General features: G+C 38.3%; 1 protein-coding gene and 1 long non-coding RNA gene across 2 annotated transcripts in view; both read right to left on the bottom strand.

Moving 5' to 3' along the window:
• The window catches only part of LOC105206459 (probable cytochrome P450 6a14), a 193,787-nt gene that overhangs the window by 133,786 nt on the left and 41,222 nt on the right, over window positions 1–18,779 (bottom strand). The gene's annotated exons all lie outside the window — the stretch shown is intronic.
• The window catches only part of LOC120359382, an 80,878-nt gene that overhangs the window by 53,860 nt on the left and 8,239 nt on the right, over window positions 1–18,779 (bottom strand). The gene's annotated exons all lie outside the window — the stretch shown is intronic.

Below are 18,779 nucleotides of genomic sequence, written 5' to 3'. Positions count from 1 at the left end.
TATGTACGCGTTAAAAATTCATAAACCTGATATTCTATTGTTCATATGAAGAAGAAAAACTTTTATTATAGGTTTTGCAACTGCTATAAAATCCATTATGCAAATTGCTAAAAATATTTTACTTGAATCATTGTTGAAATACTTAATGACTTATAAGTTTAGCCAAGACCATGATTGTTTTGTGTTCAAGTAAGACAAAGAAATTCATGGAATAATAATCCAAATGTCATGCAGTTTATTACATCTGTGATGAAAAGTTTACTAGTAAAGAATTGTATTTCAGCATCACCGAATTCTAATTGTATTATTTTTGAACCACAAAAATAAAATTGAATTTCAATTAAGATAGTCGAAAAAATATTTAAATGTAGTGTTTGTATAAAACATTATTCAAAAACCTGATGAAAAAAATAAATTAGCAACATATACAATACTAGTCAATTTAAAAAATAATGGAGAATTAGTATATGCGTCGCAGAGTGTTTATAAGATTGTTTAAAAAGAAATTTTTTTTTAATAAAAAACGACCGTACGCAAATTCTAAAAAAGGGTATACACAATGAAATTGTTACTCGAGTGATAAGAAAATTTGTATTAAATATAGATGTATTTCTATTAGACAATAAATGCTTCGATGAATTAGAAGTTGGAGTAGCAACTCCACATCGTGTTGAACTAACAACTAATAATGAATATGTAAACAATATTTAACATTAAAAATGTTTTCACACTCAAATAAATTGAATAAAGAACTTATTCTAATTAGTCAACATCATCAATTAACCAAACTTATTTTATTTCGTAACACTTAATTCTTTAATTCTGTAATCCTGTAATAATTTTTATCTGTTTTTTAAATATTTTCCTTTCTTTTTTATTTTCATTTTTATAGTAGATATTTCTTTATGTACTGCAAACACTTTTAAATTGTTCATAACTTTTGTTAATGTTTTTTTATTACATAAATAAATATATATATATATTTTTTTAATTAATATTGTTTATCATAGATCATGAATTTTTTAACAAATAAAATAAACATTTTTGTAATTCACATAATTACGAAATTTGTTGTATTGGAAAAATAATTATGTCAAAACTTTATTGAATATCATACGTAAACTATGGCCGGTATTCATAATCGATTCTTATATTTAAGATCGTCTTAAGTATCACCTTAAGATGCCATCAACCAATCAGAGAAACGTATTAGCATCTTAAGACGTTACTTAAAACGATCTTGAAATAAGAATCGACTATGAATACCAGCTTATAATACTTTAAATATATGGCGGCATCGACCATTTTCTTGGGTACTCCGAAAACCTTATTGTATTCAAGCTATACCTATCCCAATAACGGCATGTTAGCAATCTAATTTAGTACTGAAATCTGTGGCTACACCTGACTACACCATACATCATTGAACTATAGTGGAGCTACACCCTATACCGGCTACACGTTTCCCAAATGCTTCCTCTCCTCCTCTTGCCACTTAGCAACGAGTCTATATGTTCTGTGAATGAGTTGCCGGATGCTTACACAAGCAAAGCATGTGATGCTTCATCTCAGGAGCGTTCCTACTGTATGATGAAACTGTACTTCTATATACAATCTATTTTCTTTTTATACATACATAAATAAATTATTTTGATAAATTGTTATTGTTATGAATATGGCGCATAAGTCAAGAATTAAATAACATATTATAAAATAAATTTAAAATTGCTAAGTAAGGATTACAATTTCATACAATAAGGACGCTCCTGAAATGAGGCGTCCGTATCCGGCAACTGCTAATAATACGACCGGCGAAAGGAGGACAATAGGCATCGACAACGAAATCGGCTCGAAACTAACCCACCAAACACAATGTTACATGTAACGTAAATGTTAGTTGTAATTTCCCACTCAACAATGTAACTGTTATATAACGAGTGTGTTATATGTATAACAGTTACATTGTTGAGTGGGAAATTACAACATTTGTTACATGTAACGTAGTGTTTGCTGGGAAGCCGGTATTTATAATCGATTCTAATTTCAAGATCATTTTAAGTAACGTCTTAAGATGCTGATACAACTATCAGATTGGTTGATAGCATCTTAAGATGATACTTAAGACGATTTTATTAGAAATATAGGAAAGGACTGTGAATACTGACCAAAGTATTTTATTCTGTAACTGTTATGATGTCATATCATAGTATTGTTGCGTACGTTTTTTGTATCATGTAAGAGTTGCGCAACAATACCACAATATCGTTAAGATTATAAAATAGGGCCTAAATCGCAATCGTAGTAAACAGAACTTTTTTTCGATAGTTTCGAACGAATATAACCTATTCACCAAGTGCTTCAATAATTGGTTCTTACCTGCTCAACGATGTAACGATAACGAAATTGTCATTATAGATGCAAAATAGATCTGTAGCAACTTCTGCCCAGAAAAAAAAAATAACTTTTTCTTTGTTTGATACAGGAACTCGGGACGATACGATACGACCATGCTGTCAACGAGAGAAAACTGATATTGAGAACAAAGAAAGGCCATCCCGGCAACCCGGCTTCCACCGCCCCTTCTTCTTGTGGGGGCCTGGATATCAGACTACAAGGGAGTCTTAGTACCAATGATTTACTGCTTCCTTTGTTGGATCCTGGCCAGCCACCGCCCCTGAGTGCGGTGTTGGATGGTCTAGGACAATTGCCTTTGTCCCTCCGATCGTTTGTGCGCTCTGTCGAAATCATCCACAACCTACAATGGGCTAATATGTGATTACGCACAAGCGACCGGAGGGGTAAAATCGTGGTGGGAATAAACATGGGGTGTTCAGTTTACGAGCGTCTTTTTCTAAATTCTTTGCCCTCTCGCCGCGTCACAGGCTTTTGCATAGCTGCATAACCGTATGCATAAGGAAATTGATTGGTCTATTTCCTTATGCATGTGCTAACGGACCAATCAACTTCTTTATGCATACGGTTATGCAGCTATGCAAAAGCCTGTGCTGCGGCCTTTAGCCGAGTATTATTCTACAAATCGATTATGATTGGCCAACTTCTTACGGTTACGACCTGCATAAACCAGGCTTAACCAATCCCTAGAGAACTCAGGAGGATCAAGAAGAAAAAGGACAAAAGAGTACACAAGTTTCGCTTCTAACGGCACTGACATACGCATACAACTTATATCAACACTTACATCTTTATGTAAATTTTTTATTTTAGGAAATATGATTGATTTTATTTTAAAATGTCACAAAATAAAACTTTCCTCTATAGATACGTTAAGAAATTAATAGAAGATTAAAATATACATGCATAGAAGATTGCTTTCCGATAACAATAATTATCAAAAAGCTTTCTTCTAATAATAAGTCAATTTATCTTATATACCCATATATATGTATTAAGTGTTATGGATACTACTGTATATGATGCATTACATACTGAATAAAATGACTGCAACGCTAATTGAGTGTTTATTGGGGTGTGCACTTTTTGAATACAATTTTTTTTTTCATTTTTTTGTAGATTATTATATATGTATTAAGTATATTTTTTTCTTTTTCAGACTATGTATTTCTACATACAAAACATAATTGCACTGAGAACAAAAAGTTGTTGAAAAACTAAAATATTAGTCCGATACGTGCAACTAAATATTAGGTTGTTTAAAGAATTTTGATTAAAGAATTTGAATAATTGACATGAATAAACTATATTCTTTTTATACAACTAAATAACTGTTGAATCAATCCAATATTTAGTTAACCGTATCAGACTAAATATTTTAGTTTTTTTATTAACGAATTTTTTTCTCAATGTAGAAAATATCAAGATATACCTACAAAGCACGACAAAGAAATACAAAAGGTATTGAATGGTCATTGCTTGTAAAAAGGCATCCCTAGAAATGTATTCAGACTCCCTCCCCCCTTCACGGGTGTATCTTAGGTGTCTTTTATCTTTATTGATCACTAAATGTTAAATAAGGATAAAATAAACCTAACTCAGGTAGGAAATCTAAATGTCCTTCATGGATCAGGTAAAAAAAAAGAAAAGAGACAAAAGAATAGAAATCTCGACACATGTATGAACATACCAAAAATAAAAGATTAGAAAAACAAAACCAAGGAAGAAATTTTAGAGATTGCCTTTTTCTTTTCTTCTTCCAAAAGAATGATGAATGTCTAAGCAAAATTTAAGTAAATATGTTAATATCTAGAAACGCCAAATAAGCTAATAATTGGCAAAAGAAAGAAATCACTTCTCAATTCATACGTTCCTACAAAAATTATATTAAAGGATGTATATTGCATATACAATATTTTAAAGTGTATAAACACAATATTTGCAAGAACAAATAAATTGATAAACCATTTTTAATGCAAGAGATGTTAGGGAGAACTTTACAATTTCCATATTTCACAAACGTTTGATAAAATAATATTTATAAGAAGTGAAATCATTAATAATCACTGAAAATATATTAATTTACCCCAGACATCAAGACATTCAACAGCAGCAAGCAACAAGCAAATGTGCCACCTTAAACAATCAATTAGAAAAATATCAATTAGAAAAATTCTGGAATATCGAAGAATCACCGTTAAGAAAACAAGAGTTATCTTATACACCGCAGGAGCTACAAACTGAAGATTTCTTTTTACAAACTGTAAAGAGATTGAGATGCCAGCAGAAGATACATTGTACGTCTGCTAAAAGACGAATCAGTTAATCTTGGAGAATTAAAAAACGTAGCAGTTCGATGATTCTTAGCCAACAAAAAGAAGCCAATAAGTCAGCTTTCACAACTAAAAGAAGATTATCACAAGTTTATTCGAGACTACGACAAACTCGAGCATTTGTCCTTGGCAAAACAACAAAGCTGCTCAACAGACGAGAAATATTTCTATTTACCACATCAACCAGTAATCAAGACATCGAGTCTTTCAACAAAATTAAAAGTTGTTTATCTGACAAAAACATAATTTTTTTCTTAATAAATTCTATCATTTCATAAAATTTTGAGCTTCTTAAACGAAAATTAGCATCATAATATGATTGATGACAATCAAATCGTTCATCACTTCATTTTATTCACCGATTATAAAAATGATATAAAGAATAATAACTCTTTTCACTATTTATCTCACACAACAATACACACAACTCAACAAATGTTTTTGCGAGCATGTTAATTATGAAACCGAATCAAACATGAAAAAATGGATAAAGCAACTCTTTACACTTAAACTCGAAAAATGAGAAAAGAAAAAAAAGAAAAAAAAGAAGCTTCTTAAAAACTCAGCGCAAAATTATTCAACAATTTTCAACAAGATTCAACATTTTTTACTTTTTCCTTTAGATTTAAATAAACTTTAGATTTAACTTTTTTAATCGCGTCTTTTTGTTACTTCTTATTTAAAATTAAACGGGGAAATTTACACTTATATTTTATAATCGATTCCACGATTTGTACTGTTCGTATCGTACTGACAATTATTCAGTTTTTTTCGAATCTTGTTCTCTGAAAACCCGTTATTACATTATATCAAGTTAATCGTTATACTCATTGATTCCGACTCTGTCAGTCGCGACTTTTAAATTATATATTTGTCCATTTCTCTTTCAATTTTCTCTGCGTGCGTTATTAAGACGCGTTACTATTTGCGTTAATCTTAATTTGCGTTAATTAATAAACTGCGTTACTATTGCATTAGTTAAAGAACAAAGGAAGACTTCCCAAGTATCAGACTGCGATAAGCTGTACGCACGGCCGAACCGCGGCACGTCTTCACGTTTCGCGCGTGGCGGAGGAATACAACGCCCTTACGCCAAGAGCGCGCGTACTTTTTCTTTATTCATTTATTCATTGTCCATAGTTCATTGAGTCCGGTTGTCAGTAACGTCTTAATCACGCTCATTCATTTCTTTAATTCGAATTCATTCGTTATTCATAATTTGTACAGTGCAGCCGCCCGTAACATCTTAAGCTCATTTTCTTAATTTCGAGATCACTATCTAATAAGTTTCAACTTTGTTATACATTTTCTTTTTTTTTCACTTCGACATAAACTGTCCGTGACATTTGCTTGCGCCGCGTATTACTTTCACTGTTAATTCTAATATCAGAATAAATAATAAAGTCAGTGAACTACGAGGAAAAACCTGGCCCAATTATTCTGACGACCACGACCAGCGGAGACCGTTCTATCTTTCATGTAGGGAGTCATCCTTTCTTCTACCCAATAATAATAATTTCAACAAGCTGAATGTAACTGCTTTTCTGGTAACAGTGATGGGATAAAATTGCTCATAGGCACAAATGCATCGTTTTTTATACGCCCGGAAATATTCTTTTTATTACCGCAATAATAAAGATTCCAATTACTAATAATTTTTCCCTTTAATGCCGTTAATCGACCCTCGTTATACATCGGAAATCTGTTATATAAATATAGCAATACAATAAACTTTAGGTAAGAATCGTCCAAAATTTCCAACCGTTTCAAGTTGAACATATAGCAAATATTCAGCAGATATCATGCATGCACTAATCACTAAACTAAGCCCAGTTTAGTGATTAATGCATGCATGATATCTGCTGAATTAGACCCTTGTGACAAAGACTGTTCATTAGAACAAAGAATGTTCAATATTGGTGCTGATACTTTTAACCTCTCAATGTAGCGACCAATCTTCTTGATCACATTTGTCATAGCGCTTTCATCTTCATTACAATTTACAAACATAAAGTAACTATAATATTGAATATCGATCATTTGAATATTGTCCATATCACGATATAAATCCCGAGGTCCTTAATCCCTCGAAAAAGCATTATTGAAATCAAACACGTTCGAGTCTGATTGTATGTTTGTTCTTGCGTTTTCTCGATTACATCATCCGTCAATTCCAATCCATTAATATAGTCTTCATTCAATTTCTCGTCATCCTCTTCTATATTTAAGGGAGATAACTCTTCTAAATGTTAATGTTTCTAATTTAGTCTCTCTCTTGCAATAGTTACTCTTAAATCTTCCGCGATTAAGAATTGACAAATTCTGTGCAGAATAGAAGGCAACGTGGTAGCTTTTAACCAGTATACCACTGGAAAATTTATCTTCATACATAGTTCTGGAACTAAATGTTCCTAAAGATCCTTCACTGCCTAAAGATCCTTCACTGTGTCGTCCGTTTTCAAATGTTATCAAAAACTAAGGCTAAAGTTGTATTGATTTCCACAAACTTTGTGCTGCTAGATTCATTTGTAACTGTTAGCCTGAATATGGATCTTGTATTGTGTCGATGGGACAAATACAATCGTTTGCTGTATTTACGACGCATTGTTTTATCAGATATGTGATTATTTCAAAAATGTTTTTGTACTCGCATTTATGTCCAATACATTTATTAGATAAAATCAAGAATAAAACGTTTAATCTCATTTACAAAAAATAATTTGGACTGCAAAGATATAAATCAATTTCATTTGAATGGAATACTGCTTTCAACAAGATGTGTGCATTACGTACATAATTCTCTTATGTTATCGTTACTTGAAATATAACGAGACAAGCATGGTGGTGGCAAACATATTCAGTCTCATTCAGTCCGTACACTATTGGTGCGAAGAAGGGAAAAATTAAAATTCAGAACTATTCAAGAGCAAGTTCGGGTTTTCAAATATGTAAATCAGTAAGTAGATTTACTATCTATCTAAAAGTTAGCTATCATTTAAGAAACTTAAAGCCTTATAAAATAATAGAATCTTTTGTGGCGATAAGCAGGTACGCGACGCGAAATAGGACAAGTAGTGATACCTAATGGAAGTATGAAATAGCGTGATCCGGGGGGAGACAAAGAGGGAAAGACAACGGAAGAAAGAAGCGAAGAGATTAGGAGAAGGGAGCGCGTGGAAGAAGGGAGAGATAGCCGCGGGCAGCCAGAAGGAAGAAAGACTTCGAAGAGACCGCAGAAAGAGGGCCGAAAGAAACTCCATTGAAAGCCATCGAAATTAAAGCATTGGCTCACGAATGCTTGTGCAAGGCCAACGGGACGGGATTCCGAGAGCAGCCGGCGGTCCATAAGGAAGACAGTTGTTTGGATCGAATTGGAGCAGTCCTGAGACAGGCACCGATCCTTGGAGCACGCGGCCGTCGAAACGTGTGTTTCCATGTTTCGGTTTATCGGAAGTTGGAAATCTCGGAGCCACCTCGGAGTGACGAGAGGATTCGCGCTGGAATGCCCGGAGATGCTGTCCTACGTAACAGATCCACTTAGAAGTCTCGTAGGAGCGAATAGACGCAGCGCATGAGGCGAGCGCGTAATCAACCTCTATCTCTCTTTCGCTCCCCAACGAAGAAGCCCGCACGCTACACGCAGGTCGTATTCATCCTTTACCATCTAGCGCAGAACGACTCGGCGAACAGTCGTTGGCATCGTATGTGATGCTGCGCAGGCACTCGTTTTGTATCATATTTGTAACGATTATTTTGTTAAATATATTAGAATCATAGATGAGATTTTGTCTGTCTGTCTGTCTGTCTCTCTCTCTCTCTCTCTCTCTCTCTCTCTCTCGCGCGCGATCTCCAAGGAGCCTGCGCGTCGTATAGAATCGCGTGGCTTTAAGACTCCGCAGTCTTAATGCCATCATAATAATTTCGGTATCAATTTCGGAATTATGTTCCATTCGTGAGAAAATCAGAGCATCCGTGAGAACCATTACACTTTATATGAAAAAAATACCATTTTTCTTTAAATAATTTCGTATAAGAAATCAATTCCGTTAATTTCCACAATACCAATATGTTTTTTCTTATAACAATATTAGTATTTAAAAAATTCAAATTGTGTTTATTTTTGTCACACATTTTTTATGTCACGACCGCGAAGCTTCACTCCAAACAATATCCCGAGCGGTAAAGTGTCAAATAACACATGCCGCATACAAGTAATAAAAGAAAATACAAAATTAAAATATAGGAAAAATTAATTTCCAAGAACAATGAAAAAGGCCCATCATAGAAAAGCGGAAGGCCACCGACAACGGTTTTCTTCCGAACTATGTGGAAAGAATTATATGTAAGCGGCCGGAAAGTTCTACCTGACGATGTTCAGTTTCCCACAAGAAATCGCGTCCCTATTATTTCGTTCAAGGGACGTGATCCTTCACCTCGAAAAATCACTCATTGAAAACCCCCTCACCGGGCTTTTTCTCCCCCTCCCTGTCTACAGCGGATTGTGCAGTGGCCCGAAGGGCAGATGAGTTTTTCGCTTTCGGAATTCGTACCATTACGGGTTCCCACCATCCGCGGCCACGATCGGTGTCCGCACAAATAAGCAAGAGGAATCAATCTCCTAAGACGTCTGAAAAGAAGGAGCCCACCACCCGCGCGCGCCAACTCCCGCGAATGATAAAAGATACCAAATGCAACATAAAATTATAACTAATTCCACTGGACCAAAAGAATTAGTTAAGCATATTGGATTTATCTGTGGAATAAATTAAATGTGTAAATTATATAAGTATATATTATGTATATTGATCATTTAAGACACACATTTCCTCTCCTCATCCCCCTGTCCATGTAAAGTTAGAAATATATTAAAGATAGAACTGAAACTTTTCAAACTGAACAAACACGTACACGGACAACTCGATGCATTCGACTGCACAACACATACAAACACGTATTAGCACGTATTTGGACGTCTCGGACGAGCCGTTACACATATTACACACACCACGTAGCCCACGCGGAAAGATGCTAGTTCACCTTTCCTTCAACGATTTCATTTCAAGTTAGAGTAAGTTTAGAGTGTTAACAAATTCACTTTAAAAATAAGAGTAAAACTTTTCACTTTTTGTTTTGTAGTGAATAAATTCACTTTAATGAAGTAAATGTTTACTCCACAGGAGTGAATTGGTCAGTGGCTCTATGATTAGAGTAAAAATTACATTCCAAAAAATTTAGAAAGTATAACAAACTTGTCAAAATGCCCTCAAAATAATAGTGTTATAGCCAATACTACAACAAAACCGCCACAGGGTAAGTAGGACATGCATCCCATTGCCATGCGACCTGAAACGAAGAATGCTGTTGTCGCCCAACAGCTACAGGGACTTCCGCGTAGCAACATCATACCACAACACTGTTGCTCTGGAAATGCAAGATGGCAAAATCGGCTGTCGCGCGAGCGACCAAAGCCGAACTTTGTAATAACCATAATATGGTCACGCAGAATTGCGATAATACTGACCTAAAAATTATAGTTTCTTATTATTTTTAATGATTAGTAAGTATTAATTTTCTTCTATGCATTATACTATTTCTATTAATAATAACTTTCATATTATAATATAGAATATACAGGGTGTTTCAGACCACCCGTACACCCCTTTTCTCTTCGCAGGATTAGGACCAATCAAAAATATGTTCCGACGAAAGTTGTAGGGTTCCAAAAGATCTATTCAATGATCTTATCAGTTTGACCTTGGATGGCGTCGCCAAGGTCAGATCGAAATCACATTAAATTTTTTAAATGAAACACCCTATTTTTGATTCCAGAATCTAATAGCTGGTGTCAAGACCTTTCCAAAACACTACAAGAAAGTTTATTTTCGTTGACTACTTTCCGAGTTGTGCGGCTTGAAAGTTACACTACCGCCAACACCATGTAAATAACAATATAAAATCACGCGTTACGCAGAAAGCCGTGCAGCCGACACAAAGAAAGTAAACACGCGAGCCGGGCCAACAAAAACAGATCATGAAAAATCGTGAAAGTTAGCTGTCGCGACCGTAGATAGTCACATACATATGTATGTCATAATATTATGTAATTACATTATTACTTTAACGGTAGCACACGAACAATAACGAGCGCGGCTTTCTGCGTAACGATGTCTAACTCGTGATTTTATACATATTGTTATTTGCATAGGATGTAGTCGCTTAACAAAACATACACTCATTCATTCCCGAACGTGAGAGGCAAGGGGACTCACGTGAATCAAGCACCCCAAACGTGAGAGGCAAGGGGACTCACGTGAATCAAGCACCCCAAACGTGAGAGGCAAGGGGACTCACGTGAATCAAGCACCCCAAACGTGAGAGGCAAGGGGACTCACGTGAATCAAGCACCCCAAACGTGAGAGGCAAGGGGACTCACGTGAATCAAGCACCCCAATGGGATGAAATTCTCGTCACGTCCACGTCGTTCATTCTGGATAATGCTAAGCACGGGAAAATGCATACAGTCAATCTGGACATGATTGATCATCAAACATAATCAATCCAGTTAATAAACAAAAGCAGAGTACATAAAACTTTGACTCCCCTTTTCCTCCCCCATACACATACGCATGCACGTATGCACACACCCACACACAAGATTAAATCCGACTAAGTAACCACCACATGGTACATCTTGAGTAATGCTGATGCTGGCGGTAGTGTAACTTTCAAGCCGCACAACTCGGAAAGTAGTCAACGAAAATAAACATTCTTATAGTGTTTTGGAAAGGCCTTGACACCAGCTATTAGATTCTGGAATCAAAACTAGGGTGTTCCATTTAAAAAACTTAATGTGATTTCGATCTGACCTTGGCGACGCCATCCAAGGTCAAACTGATAAGATCATTGAATAGATCTTTTGAAACCCTATAACTTTCGTCTGAACATATTTTTGATTGGTCCTAATCCTGCGAAGAGAAAAGAGGTGTACGGGTGGTCTGAAACACCCTGTATTATGTATTTTAGGTATTAAAGACGTATCCAGAGAAATAAGAACAGAAGTAAATTTGCCCTTATATGAGAAAAGTGTTATTGGAGAAGTATTAATATGTTTCTCCGCATATACAAATACAAAAAAATTATTTAGTACAAAATTAGATGTTGGCACAATACCAGCCATTCACGGCTTAAAATTTATAAATATGTGTCTTATAATTTTAGTGCACTCTTTCTATTTTGCAATAGATTCTATCGGTAAGTAGAATTTAGAATATATACTATACAAAATAAATATTCATCTCTTGAGGAAATTTTTTATACATATATAGTATAATTACATATAATTATATTTTATACACAATATATAATATAATTACATAAAAAATTACGCACAAACATATGTAATTTTAATTATATACGATTATAAAATATGTCCATATACACGGTGCGACAATTAATTTTTAAGACTAGACCAACAAAACACGATAGAAACAAAATACATAAAATCTCATGTTGTTCCCAGATACTCGAATTAATTGAAAAGAATCTGCAGGCTCTAAAGAAAACTTGGGAAATTAAAGAAGCAGTGTTAAACTGCAGTACATCTGTTGTAAAAAATACTGCACATTCCTTCAAAACTAAATTGTGATGATATTTAGAAATGATGATAAGTCACTCTCCGTCTGCCCATCATTAGACTGCCTAATTATGGTCAGACGGAGAGTACGTGACTTAGATTGACAACCGATACCATACGGCCGTGCGAGACTTACTCGTCGAGTCGTAACGTGATACCAGCGATAATACGCGCCAAAATTAAACTACTCGGGCGTTTATCTACAATAAGCTAGAAGATTGTAAACCAACATAATGAATATATAACAAAACAAAAACAAAGAAAGAATAGCTAAAAACAAAACTGTTATGTATAGTACTGCCTCTGGTCAGATAAAACACTTTCCAAAAAGGTATTCTAAATATCAATGCTTTATTGCTAACTCGACGAAGGTTGGACGACGTGAATCCATCTATGGAGAAAAGGATAGAGAGGAGGATATAAACGAAGAAGTTAGCTTACCGATCACGCCTAAAAAATGTTACCATAATATTACCGTCGCGCTACTACCCTGGCAGTTCTATGCATTCTTGGCATGAATTTCCTAACACAGTTTGGAATAATTTTAAACTTCACAAGCAATGAATGGTATTTTGCCGAAACGCCGCACCAACGATACCCATTTAGTACCGGCGAGGATACGCGCGAACTTTCGTGCTGCGGACTTACCAAATTAACATCCAAACAGAAAAAGGAATTAGGACAATTTTTGCAAACCTTACCGGAACCCCCAGAAAAACTCGGTACTACAAATTTAACCAAACACCGCATTGACGTGGGCGAAAACGCGCCGGCAAGACAGCGCTGCTATCTCGTATCGCCGAAAGTACAGGAAGCCATTAGAGCTGAAGTAGATAAAATGTTAGAGGCAGGAATAATCGAACCATCTCACAGCGAATGGTCAAACCCGATAGTAATGGTAAAAAAGCCTAATGGCAAATACCGTTTCTGCTTAGATTTCCGCAAAGTAAACAGCCTCTCAAAGAAAGACGCCTACTCACTACTAAACATGACCGGAATAATAGACAAATTGCGAGCAGCCCGTTATATTTCGACAATCGATTTGAGTCAGGACATTGTTGGGCCACTACCGCGGAGTAGAGCAGGCTTCCAGTACCTGCTAATGATTCAAGATTTATGTACGAAATGGGTAGAATGCAAAGCGTCGCGTTCCGCGACAGGACCGAAAATCTGCGAGGCGCTGGAAAACTTTGTTATCTCGCGGTGAGAAAACCCACAATTTATATTGACCGATAATGGTACCGAATTTGTGAACCGAACACTTCAGACCTTCTACGAAGACAATAATATTACACACACTATCGTCCCACCATATCACCCCCAAGCCAATCCCGTAGAACAAATTAATAGAATCCTAAAAACAATGATTATCGCGTTTATCGAGAAAGATCACCGCGAGTGGGACGAACATTTACCGGAATTTAGACATGCGTATAATACCACGTTCCACTCTTCCATAGGGACCTCCCCCGCATTCTTGAATCTCGGGCGAGAGTTAGCTCCGAGGCAATCGTTCCGTCGCCAATGCCAAGACATTACCGAAGTCGAGGCTACGACTACCGAGAAATGGGAGGAGAGAATGAGGAAATTACAATCCCTATGAGAATGGGTCATAGAGAATTTAAATAACGCGTACGAAAAACAGTCTGCCCGGTATAACATGAGACGAAGAAACCGAACGTTTAGGGTGGACAACTTAGTCTTGAAACGGCAATACGTCTTATCGTCCGCCGCGCAAAATATTGCGGGGAAATTGGCGCACAGGTTCCAGGGACCCCTAAAAATCCGGCGAGTGGTCTCTTCAGTTGTTTACGAACTGGAACAACTGGACAGGACACCCGCAGAAAGGATCCATGTTCAGGACCTCAAACCGTATCTGACTCCTCCTATCGACTCCTAGATGTGTCCCGATGATATATAAATAAATGATCGAGATTTACGGCGAATTTCCCGCCGATTCTATCACCGCCATCGAGCCGTATGGCGTTTTATCGAGAAGAGTGACCCAGGCTTCTGGACGGACCTGTGGGACATAATGGAAGAGGCCCACCGTTGGAGGTTTGTCCCGGAGGGGGAAAACAGATCTAGGATAACTAAGTTCCCTCGCTCCCGGGACATCAGCTCCCAGACCCTGGAGCCGAACCCCCTCGGGGCAAGCAGCTGGGTGGCGGGAAGAGCGGGAGCCCGCGAGATAGTGGAGAGCCGTGGACCCACCATCACCAACGGTGCCCCTGCGCGGCGCGGGCGGGTGTTGGAATTGCGTATCCCGACTCCACGCTTACGCCGAATGCGACCTCCCCCGCATGCAGGGTTTCTGCTATGGCTGCGGGGAGAGGGGCGTGACAGTACAAACGTGCCGTAATTGTGGCCCGGCGTACTGTCGAATGGACCCAGCAAGCGCGCCCAGGGGACCGCGCGACCGCCAACGGCTGGCGGAGGCCGCGCGCGCCGGACCGGGGGAAGAGGATCGCGAGCAGGAGTATTGGAGGCGGCCACGGCGAGAAGACGCTTAGGACCCCTAGCGAATCCGCATCTAGAGACGGAACCCCACTACCGCCCCTTGTCCTTCCCCCTTAGCATTCCTACGGATCTCTTTTACTCTGTTCTCATCATACTAGAAAGTATCTTGTTTGTTTTGCTTATTATAAGGGATAGCGTATTTTAGTTTTTTTTTTGTATGTCTAATTGTAAGGAGTGAAGACAATATAGTTGTGTTGGTCCTCTCGATCTATGCCTGTACTCTTTTCGTATTCGTCCCACCCCTCTCCGACGGTGCGCGCTAGAGCAGAGAACGGAGGCAGCCGGACGCGGTCGGAACGCGCGAGGGTCGCACCGAAAACGGGGAGAGATGCGGTCTTTCATGGTACTGTCGGACCAAAGCCTCGAGCAGGTAGAGACACTTGGTACCGTCCTTGAAGGCCGGGGGAGAGAGCCTCGGTGGAAGTGCCGGAGGGGCGGCCGGAGTTGTCGGCGTTGACTCCTCCACAGCCTCTCTGGGGCGAAGGAGTTGTGACGTGACGCTCCGCGGCGCCGTCCCGGAGAGCGATAAGGCCGTGGAGGGTACCCTGGGCTGCGCCTCTCTCTCCCCCCGAGAGGGAAAAGGGGACACGAATGCCCCATTTTATTACCGCGTCTTACCGCTCTATAATTCTAATTATCCATATATTTTGTTTGTGCAATGTAAAGTGGACTTTATTGAGAGCGCTAGGACGTAGCGGAACCAGCGAAACCAGAGCGGACGGCAATGTTAATTGTGTGTGCTCGAAGAGGATCTGAACGGAGGCGCCGACGAGGAAGCCGAAGGAACGGCGGAAGTCGCACCACCGCCGAACCCGCGCCGGAAAGCTAAGTCGTGGTTCCGCCTATTTATTACTACCGCCTATCTTCCCGAACACCGCCTGTATTAACGCCACCCTTTATTGTAGCGAATCTCACCGGAGGAGTCTCCGAACAGAGCCAGCGGATTGTAGGCCGCTGAGCCGCAATCCCGAGGAAGCGCCATCGAAGGCCTGACCAGCCCGACGACCGCAGAAGGGAACGGAATGGGAACTTGGAGCGTCGACTTCGAGAAAGATTCCGGAGCTCCCGTCCGTCCCGCCGACCGCCGAGTAGACGAGCGGCACTCACCGGACAACGTGAACGGCGCGGAGCAACGAAGGAAAGCGAGAGGGAAAAATCGCGAATACTGGAGCAAGAAAGAAGGACGCGCTACCGACCGTTCAAGACGGAATACCGCTAGGAGCGAGAAGGATGCGCGTGGGAACACGAACCAATCACCGGCGAAAATCGGCGAAGAGGGACGTTGTGACGTCACGAGAAAATTCGGCGGAGCCCGACGAGCCGGAAAGCGCGGATCGGCTCATCACTGTCGTGTGCGCCACAGCGACGAGAGGTACAGCCCAGGAGCCGCCAATCATCGCCTATCGACCTATCATTGTAAGCCGCCGCTCCGGTAATCATATTCATAAAATATTTAATCCATATACATACGAGTATATCTAATATATGCATAGAGTATTTTAATTGTAAATTGACCGAAAATGTCAAACATAAATGAAAAAAGGATTAATATTGATCAAAACTGATCTTAATACCTGATAATAATTTTGCGTAAATTCTGGAAACGCATCCAGCAATTTTCAAAATCCTGTAGATTTCTGTTATTTCAAAAATGAAAAAGATTATATCCAAATGTAACGTTTATATGAACTGGCCTTTTATGCACTGTGCATGTTGTGGCGAGTACTTCTGTTTTTATGAAGAACATTTTTATGAAGAATATCATTACTATACAAAATATAATCATAAATATATTAATAGCCAGAAATCAAACACGTCCGTATTATGTAAATTAAAAAGTTCAACAAGATTATTGTTATGTCCGAGGGACAAAACTATGATGATCAGGTTTCTGTTATAACATAAAGGTATTTATACAAAATATAACAGAGATTTAAGACAATTTATACCACCTTTGCAATCGTATAAATTTAAAATCAAAATGCTGAGACTTTAATTTCAGAATAGCATTTTGAGCTCTGATTGCACAAAGCTAGTACAATGCTTATCGGTATATCAGAATTGATACTTCCTAAACAAGGTTTAACTTATCTGTTAAAAAACATCAGGTATTCCAGTAGATATAAATGGATTATTCTGTTATTTATTATAGTTTCCTCCTTCAATATGCGATACTTGTAAGAAAAGTATCCCGGTGGCTATTCGCCCTGGCGGTGACGCCCCGCCAGGGCGCAATACCTCCTCGACCGGACCTACAAGGAATTCCTTCAAACAATAAATCAAAATGCTCAGGAACTTGAATAGATTCCTCAACGTCTTCCATCCCCATCACCATCACTTCCCCCTTTCGAACAACCTGAACCTCCTCCCAAACACCAACCCCCTTCACCCATCCTCTCAATTTCTTTAATGCTTACATACAGAATTGCTCCTGATACTCCTCCCTCCTCAGTCCCCAGTCTTTAGTTTGTTATCTATTACAGTTTCCTCCTTCAGTATGCGATACTTCTAAGAAAAGTATCCCGGTGACTATTGTGCGACCGTTCTTCCATCAGCCTCAGTATCAGTGGTCCACCGAGGAAAAAAGCTGATCTTACAGCTAAAATCAATCGGACAGAGGTCTCGAAAAAGGAGCAATAATACAAACGATACGAGAGATGCGAGAAAAGAAAAGTCAACGTGAGAAAAACGTGACTAAACGAGAAAATTATTTCTGAGAAATATAACTCTCGAATGCTACAATTGAAGCGATAAGATTGTTAAGATAGAAACAAAAAAAAGAAATCATTGACAAAATCAAGAGCAACATTTGCTCACCCCGATACAATGATCCGTAAGAACGGACAGAACCAGGATTTGAAAGAAGAAAAAAACTTAAGTTTTATTTAAGTCTCAAAAATCCCTCGAATTCCGCAAGCGATTTAGCGATGCAACAATTCGCCCCTCTTAGAATTAAGAAAACTCTGGGGGAAGACAAAGAAACAATCAATAAGAGATCATCCGAAAAGATAATGACTTATTCAATGAACAAGATTTGGAAACAAGACAAACTCACAAAAAAGAAGTAAAATCATAAAAGATTTCACCAATCAAATCCTCTATCTCGCCCACTTGATCAACCCTATTTGTGTACGTACATTTAATTATATAGCACACAATATTGTTTCCCGAGAAGTCACAAAAATTGTAACAAAGAGAACTCTACAATCAAAAGATAATGTAGAGGAAAAATGTAATAGATTTATCGAAAACGTTAAATATTATATTACGCGTTATTGATTAAAAAATATTTACAATTCGGACTAAAGCGGATGCCAGTTCGAATTGCTTACCAGTCATTAGTAATTAAAGGTACAAAAAAGATTAAATGTGTAGCATGTCTGCAACAACGCATAGTTATACAGTTCAGTCAACAATTTCAGGTGATGGTAGATTATTATCTCCTCTTTTTATAGTTTTAAAAGAACCAACCGGAACATTTGGCCCTAAAGAACAAGAGAAGAAAGTGCGCGCCAATCAGAGGCAACAAGGAAAGTACAGGTACGTCATCGGTCCATTCGTATCTACGTGGCAAGGACGCAGGCATGATACCTCATGCAATGAGATTGATTGATAACAAGATCGATTACGTGCACTGGGACAATCCCAATGAGCTGATAAATCGACTCTGATTGCTCGACGCTGAGCGGGCAACGACGCTCATGGCAACAAGATGCTATCTGTTGTAGAGGAACTTCGCGAAGCCGGGATAATTATAAATTAATCGCGTATCCACAAAACGAGTCAGACAAGAGGCTAACTTTGTTCGAGAAGGACGTTCAAGCATTATGATAAAGCGACGAGCTTCACCGTATAAAAAGTCAAGTCAAAAACAACAACGA

Source organism: Solenopsis invicta, chromosome 13, assembly GCF_016802725.1.
Source record: "Solenopsis invicta isolate M01_SB chromosome 13, UNIL_Sinv_3.0, whole genome shotgun sequence".
In the NCBI taxonomy this organism is placed as follows: Eukaryota; Metazoa; Arthropoda; class Insecta; order Hymenoptera; family Formicidae; genus Solenopsis; species Solenopsis invicta.
This window is presented reverse-complemented; position numbering and strand designations above follow the sequence as displayed.